Source organism: Sceloporus occidentalis, unplaced genomic scaffold (assembly GCF_023333645.1).
Source record: "Sceloporus occidentalis isolate IW3139 unplaced genomic scaffold, rSceOcc1.0.p SCAF_68, whole genome shotgun sequence".
Lineage (NCBI taxonomy): Eukaryota > Metazoa > Chordata > Lepidosauria > Squamata > Phrynosomatidae > Sceloporus > Sceloporus occidentalis.
Window position 1 is genome coordinate 1,047,517 of NW_028317048.1, and position 8,477 is coordinate 1,055,993.

The following is an 8,477-nucleotide window of genomic DNA, read 5'->3' on the forward strand; positions in this document are numbered from 1 at the left end:
AATTTTTTTATTGGAAATTAGATGATAAAAAAATGGAAAGATGTATCCTGACGAGAGTAAAGAAATCATAGAGAGGCTAGGGAGATTGCTTTTCACAGCTTAATGTTTACTTCTCTATTCAGACGTCACCTAGAGTATTGTGTACAGTTATGGAGATCTCATCTCAAGAAGGATATTGACATTTTGGAGAGGAAAGCAGGAAAGCTGTAGTGATTTGATGGAAAAAAAATATCAGGAAAGACTGAGAACTCAATATGTATAGCTTGGAAGAAAGAATGGAGAGGGAAGATGTGACAAACATTTAATTACTGAAAGAAATTTAGCAAAGTACAGAAGGTAGGTTATTTCCAAATAAATTTTTTTAGAAGAAGCGGTCATGATCTAAAACTAATGGGTCGGAGGATTAGATGTAATGTGGGAAAGTTTCACTTGACTGAGAGGTGTGAGAGATAAATGTAACAGCCTTCTATCAGAAGATTAAGACTAGATGGGCCGGATAGTTCTTATCTGCTGGAAAATTCTGTGTTTCTATGTGACCTCTTTTACCTTTTTCTCAAGCTTATACTGTGTTGGGTAGAAGGAAATTCTTCATTGGACATACTATTTGTAAAGATCTGGATTATCAATAATATAATGTGTACATGGCATTCATAAAAATTCAAATGATAAGTGCATATGAATAATGTAGTTGATCTTACTGTTTTGCAATCTGTGCCAATGTGGAAATCTGTGGCATTAGGTTATGGCACTGTGATATATATATCCTTTACATGATTACATTACATTTATTTATATAGCACCATCAGATATCAAAGTACTGTTGCAACAGGGGATATTACAATATTTACAATTGAAAAATATACGGGTAGGAGAAACTGGCCCATGTGAGTTAACACCTAAACATGTTTATTAAATAAAAATTTTAAATCAGAGATTTAAAGGTCAAGAGCACAAATGTTTCTGCCAATAAACAAAATGGAAACTGCTATTCATTGTGATATTAGCGCCAGTAACAAAATGGCTGCATGCATGCGAGAAAGGTCACAGACTAAAACGCACATCTTTGGTCGTAATATCTCATGGATTAATGGATGCGCCCAGCATGCTAAATGGGAAGCGTTGGGGCTGGAAAAAAACGCATTTGCTATATCCTTTCATTAACCCCTTAATGACAATTGCTGGTTCTGGCACGTCATGCACTAACATCAGGTTAGTGACAATTGACGTGCCAGGACCGTCATGTCTAAACAGGTGCAGAAAGCGATCTACGTTCGCTTTCTGCACCCAAACGGCGTTGCTGTAATGCCTCGACCTCGGGGCGTCAACATCCGACATTGTATGGCGGCGGACGCCCGTTTTAAAAGCGTTTAGGAGGCGATCCTTGACAGCCTGGACTCCCCTCTGCTCGGTCTCCTGTAACAGCTTCTGGCATGAAAGCCGGTAAGCTGTTACATTTGAAAGTGCCTGATCGCACAGTTGCAAACGCGCGATCGGGCATTCCCTTCCGGGTTACGTCACTGCTGACGTAACCCGGAAGGTCATCGTAGGACAGGATATCCCCTGCAGGGATATCCTCCCCTCCGATGAGGCACAGAGACGCTGCGATCTCTATGCAGGTCTGTGAGGACCTGCATAGAGATCACAGTGTGATCGGTGCAGGGGGATTGCGGGGAGGGGAGTGAGAAACCATGTCTCTCACTCCCCCTCCCGTCCTGAAACGGAAAAGCTGAAAAAAAAAAAGTGAAATCATTTAAAAACTAAAATAAAATAAATCATTAAAATAATGATATAAATAATACAAAAAAAAATTATAATGTGAGCTGTGATGTCATTGTGAGATCACTGGCATGTTCAGGAGGTCCCTAGGAGGACCTCTAACCATTACTGTGTAAAAAAAAATATATAAAAAATACAAAAAAATGTAAAAAAAATTAAAATACATTTTTTTAAAAAAAATATATAAAAAAAGATAAAAAAATTCTTAAAAAAACCTTACTTCCCATTGCCCTAGCATAACATCTAGCCAGTATAACCCTCCTGCCCCGTTCACAACCCCCAAACCCGTTAAGCCATAGGCATGAAAATTATACAAAATTGTACACCTAATAGTATGCTCCCTGGTGCTGGGAAAGTCTGGAAAATCTATATAAATTAGGTATTTCTGAAATCAGGACAGCTGAATTGATAAACTTGGAGGGGATTTTCCATCACTTTACCTAATTTTGTGAGGATTCAGAGGGAAAATGTAAAAAAAAATTAGTTTATTTTTCTAATCTTCGCTAGTTTTTACTCAATTTCTCATTCTAAATTTTCAGCTAATCATCCAACTATGGTATCAAACGAAAGCTCTATCTCTCCTTGAAAAAAACAATATATAGTTTACATGGGTACACTATTCACAGGGAAAGAGAATAATCGCTAAACCGACATACCCCAAAAGTGGCAAAATTGCTCTGGGCTTTGAGGTACCAAAAACCCCTGGGATTGAAGGGGCTAAAGAAAGCCCTTCTTGTCCTGAAAAAAACAATATCTAACTTGTGTGGGTTCAGTAAACGGGAAAGAAGAAAATTACAGCTAAACACGAGCAGCACAGAAATGTTAAAACAGCCATTGTCATGAAGGGTACAAAAAGTAAAATCAGCCTTCGTGAAGGGGTTAAAACCTTACTTCAATTGTGTTACTAGTGTTTTAAGGAATTTAAAGAAACATTTAAAAAAAGAACTTGTGTTTACCAATAAATGCACACAATCCAGCAAGATTGATGGTTTTTCACCCATGATGTCACATGCATACAATATCTAATTTATAAAGCAACAAGCAAAGACTGAATCTTAAAATTATTTAATCAACAAAAATTTCTAGGGAATATATAGGAATTATCCTGCATAATTATCCTAAAATAAATACATAATACAATCCTGCATAATCAAATATAGAAAGTATATCTCACTATTTCCCACACACAGTAGTGTCAAAATTAATTTTAGTAACTAAAAAGAAATACCGTATTTTCCTGCGTATAAGACGACTTTTTAACCCGTGAAAATCTCCTCAAAAGTCGGGGGTCGTCTTATACGCCGGGTGCTGAAACTTACTGAGCCGTTCTGGAGAATCACGAGTCCCCACGAAGCCCCTAAAACTGTAACGTATCTCTAGGGGAGGGGCGAGCGGAGAAGCCGCCTCCCCTGGGCCGGTCTTCAGGGCCGCGCCTAGGTAGGTGCAAGATAGTGATCTCCCCAACTAGCCCGATGAGCAGGGCTGGTTGGGGAGATCATGACTTCCCTCGAACTAGCCCAACACTAGCCCTAATCACTACGCGCCGGCTATTGATGCCGAGCATGGGGATGACGTCCTATCCCGGCGCTCTGCATCAATTGCCGGCGCGTAGTGATGAGAGAGCAGTAAAGCAGAGGTCTGAAATGACAGACCTCACGCTCCCACAACTGGATGGAAGATAGAAGATGAGAAAGGTAATAGATGGGGAGAAAGGGGTGTAAGTGCAGTGTATGTGTATGTATATATATAAAAAAAATGTAACAAAAAACAAAGATAACTCCAGCTCACCATTTAGATGTTTTGCAGAGACGCTTCAAATTGCAGGGAGCACGGGATAGAAGGCCGAGCCATATCCTCGGTTAATCCAAATGACAGTTTAGATAGAAGATCCAGCTCCACAAATAAGGGTTAAAAATTCAAAATTTAATTAGACCAGTTAAAACATGATAGACAAAAAAAGAGAAAAAAAGAGAGATGTGCTCAAGTGATCGAGAAAAAATACGCCAACGCGTTTCAAACCTTACGGTTCTTAATCATGGCTTAAAAGTATGTTGCTGCTACTGCACCTTATATATAAATGACTCTGTCTAGAGATTGATCTATGCTCACGCCCCCTCGTTAACCCATAATTAGTCAACATAGGGAGTGGGTGCAATTAATACAAACCAAATCAAGTGAGCGGGTGCAATTGATACAAATCAAATCAAAAGCAAATCAAGGGAGCGGGTGCAATTGATACAAATCATGGTACACATGGAAATTCTATACCAAATGATAATTCCAGTACGTATAACAAATGAGAAAAAAAAAAAAATCAACTTAATAATAATAATATAATATATAAAGTTTAATAAATATATGCTAGGTCATTTCTATAATTCATGCCCACAGGAAATCTCGTGTCAAGGCATAAAATCCAAAAAGCTTCCCTTAGGCGAAGAGCACGGGACCAATCACCTCCCCTTTTAGGGGGGTGAACGCGTTCTATGCCTATTACTTCTAAATTTGTTGTGTTACCATTATGTATTTCACTGAAATGTTTGGATAAACCAGACATGGATCGTAGCGAAGAAAGAGCTGTACCTAAATCATGTATGTGTTCATATATATACGTCTTTTAAACTTTCGGGTAGTGCACCCGACATATTGTACATTACATGAAGTACATGTTGCTAAATATATGACATGCGTTGTATCACAATTGATGAAAGTTTTTATAGAGTAGCTTTTGAGATTACTTAGTGACCTAAACAAATTAGTTTTCTTGATGTAACTACACAAGTTGCACCTGGGTTTAGAGCAGGGGTGGGCAATTAATTTTCCCATGGGGCCACATGAGAAATTGGAATGGTTTTAGAGGGCCAGACCTCTACAAACTACAAACTCCGAAGCCTTGTCCATTTTGTTAACTTATGTGCTGTTTAATAAAGTTATTCAAGCCTACGTCATTGGTAGAGGTGCTTGAATAAGTAAGGCCTGAATAACTATTAGCACAGCACAGAAGTGAACAAAATGAACAAGGCTTCGGAGTGCATACCGTATTTTTCGCTCTATAAGACGCACCTGCTGATAAGACGCATCTAGATTTTAGAGGAGAAAAAAAAGGAAAAAATATTTTGAGCTAAAAAATGGGCTAAAATATTTATTACAATAACTGAATAAGCTATGAACACAGTAAGACACACGCAGTAAGACACACACAGACACAGTAAGACACACACAGACACAGTAAGACACACACAGACACAGTGAGACACACACAGACACAGTAAGACACACACAGACACAGTAAGACACACACAGACACAGTGAGACACACACAGACACAGTAAGATACACACAGACACAGTGAGACACACACAGACACAGTAAGACACACACAGACACAGTAAGACACACACAGACACAGTGAGACACACACAGACACAGTAAGACACACACAGACACAGTAAGACACACACAGACACAGTAAGACACACACAGACACAGTGAGACACACACAGACACAGTAAGACACACACAGACACAGTAAGACACACACAGACACAGTGAGACACACACAGACACAGTAAGACACACACAGACACAGTAAGACACACACAGACACAGTGAGACACACACAGACACAGTAAGATACACACACACACAGTAAGACACAAACACAGTAAGACACACACACACAGTAAGACCTCCCTCCCTAACCCCCCTTCTCAGTATCTCCCCTCTAACTCCCTAACCCCCCCTTCTCAGGATCTCCCCCCCCGCCCCGGTCACTTACCTTAAACTCCTGTGTTGGAAGCGTGAGGCGTTTGTCTCGGGTGCCGGCGCTTCACTGCTGATCGCCGGCGTCTGACGTCATATGCCGGCGCCCAGCGTAAAGCGCCGGCACCCGAGACAAACGCTTCCAACACAGGAGTTTAAGGTAAGTGACCGGGGCGGGGGGGGACACCGGACTCATTGGTGAGTCACCAGGACACTCTTTGCGGGCCGGTCCGAGCTATTCAGCGGGCCGGATGTGGCCCGCGGGCCGTGCTTTGCCCAGGTCTGGTTTAGAGCATTTGTAACATCCTTTAAGATGTAACCAACTACGTACATTATCACTGGTTGAAAAGTCACTAGGAGACAATTGATTACGTAGTGTACAGCCTCTTTTCGCTACTACTTTAACACCATTTCTGAGAATCTCACTGAGGATATCATTTTCATAAAGCACCGGTAAATGCCTGATTAAAATATCCTTTATGTGTGTGAACTCAGTGCTATATGCAGTGGAAAATGTAATATGCTTTGGATCATAATTAGCGTGTTTTTTGGGTTTATGGGATGAAACATCTGAATCTATGGTGAATAATAAATCACTACGTTTTTTTGAGCTTACAATATTTTGGGCTCTATTTAAGATGGTATTAGAGTAACCTCTTCTTCTGAGTCTATTGGTAATATCATTACGTGTGATGTCATAACTCAATTCATTGGAAGAGGCTCTTTTCGCACGAATATATTCACCTACAGGGAGATTACGAATTACATGTCGAGGATGGCAACTGGAAGCGTGTAATGTGCTGTTCCCAGACGTGGGTTTACGGAACAAAGACGTAACCACCTTGGCTCCAACCACGTCAACGGTTAAACAAACATCTAGAAAATTAATGGTATTACCACCCCATTCTAATGTAAATTTGAGATTTAATTCATTAGAATTAATATGATGTAGAAAATTATCTGCCTCAAAATGTGGCCCTGTCCATACCAAGAGGAGGTCATCTATATATCGGCCATACCAGCTAATCCAAGATGTAAACGGATTTGTGGCCACATACAGGTGACTCTCCTCAAAGTAGGCCATGTAGAGATTCGCCAAAGTGGGGGAAAATTTTGCACCCATAGGACAACCAGTAATTTGAAAATAAAAATTGCTGTCAAACCTGAAGAAATTATGTTCTAACAAAAATCGTAGAACATCCAAAACATATGATTGTAAAAAAGTACTATATGTGCTGTATTTCTTTAAGTGAAAATTAACTGCAACCACAGCCTGTTTATGGGGAATGCAAGAATAAAGTGAGACAACATCACATGACATCCATGAACAGCCATCTGACCATGGCATAACATCCATAGCTGTTAATAAGGATTTAGTATCTCGTATATAGCCCATAGTACGAATAACTAAAGGTTGAAGCATTTCATCCATCCATGCGCCCAGTCTCTCATGTACTGACCCTATCCCCGCCACAATAGGGCGAAGGGGAGGGGGAAAAACATTTTTAGCACTGAGTTCACACACATAAAGGATATTTTAATCAGGCATTTACCGGTGCTTTATGAAAATGATATCCTCAGTGAGATTCTCAGAAATGGTGTTAAAGTAGTAGCGAAAAGAGGCTGTACACTACGTAATCAATTGTCTCCTAGTGACTTTTCAACCAGTGATAATGTACGTAGTTGGTTACATCTTAAAGGATGTTACAAATGCTCTAAACCCAGGTGCAACTTGTGTAGTTACATCAAGAAAACTAATTTGTTTAGGTCACTAAGTAATCTCAAAAGCTACTCTATAAAAACTTTCATCAATTGTGATACAACGCATGTCATATATTTAGCAACATGTACTTCATGTAATGTACAATATGTCGGGTGCACTACCCGAAAGTTTAAAAGACGTATATATATGAACACATACATGATTTAGGTACAGCTCTTTCTTCGCTACGATCCATGTCTGGTTTATCCAAACATTTCAGTGAAATACATAATGGTAACACAACAAATTTAGAAGTAATAGGCATAGAACGCGTTCACCCCCCTAAAAGGGGAGGTGATTGGTCCCGTGCTCTTCGCCTAAGGGAAGCTTTTTGGATTTTATGCCTTGACACGAGATTTCCTGTGGGCATGAATTATAGAAATGACCTAGCATATATTTATTAAACTTTATATATTATATTATTATTATTAAGTTGATTTTTTTTTTTTCTCATTTGTTATACGTACTGGAATTATCATTTGGTATAGAATTTCCATGTGTACCATGATTTGTATCAATTGCACCCGCTCCCTTGATTTGCTTTTGATTTGATTTGTATCAATTGCACCCGCTCCCTTGATTTGGTTTGTATTAATTGCACCCACTCCCTATGTTGACTAATTATGGGTTAACGAGGGGGCGTGAGCATAGATCAATCTCTAGACAGAGTCATTTATATATAAGGTGCAGTAGCAGCAACATACTTTTAAGCCATGATTAAGAACCGTAAGGTTTGAAACGCGTTGGCGTATTTTTTCTCGATCACTTGAGCACATCTCTCTTTTTTTCTCTTTTTTTGTCTATCATGTTTTAACTGGTCTAATTAAATTTTGAATTTTTAACCCTTATTTGTGGAGCTGGATCTTCTATCTAAACTGTCATTTGTGTATATATATGTGTGTGTAAGGTCAGTGTATGTGTATGGTCAGGTGTGTGTAAGAGCAGTGTAGGTATTTGTGTGTTTGTAAGCTGGTGTGTGTGTATATATATATATATATATATATATATATATATATATATATATGTGTGTGTGTGTGTGTAAAGGCAGGGGTGTGTGGTGAGGGCAGTGTATAAATGTGTATGTATGGACAGGCGTATGTTAGTATATGTAGATATATATATATATATATATATATGTGTGTGTGTGTGTGTGTAAGGGCAGTGTATGTGTATATGT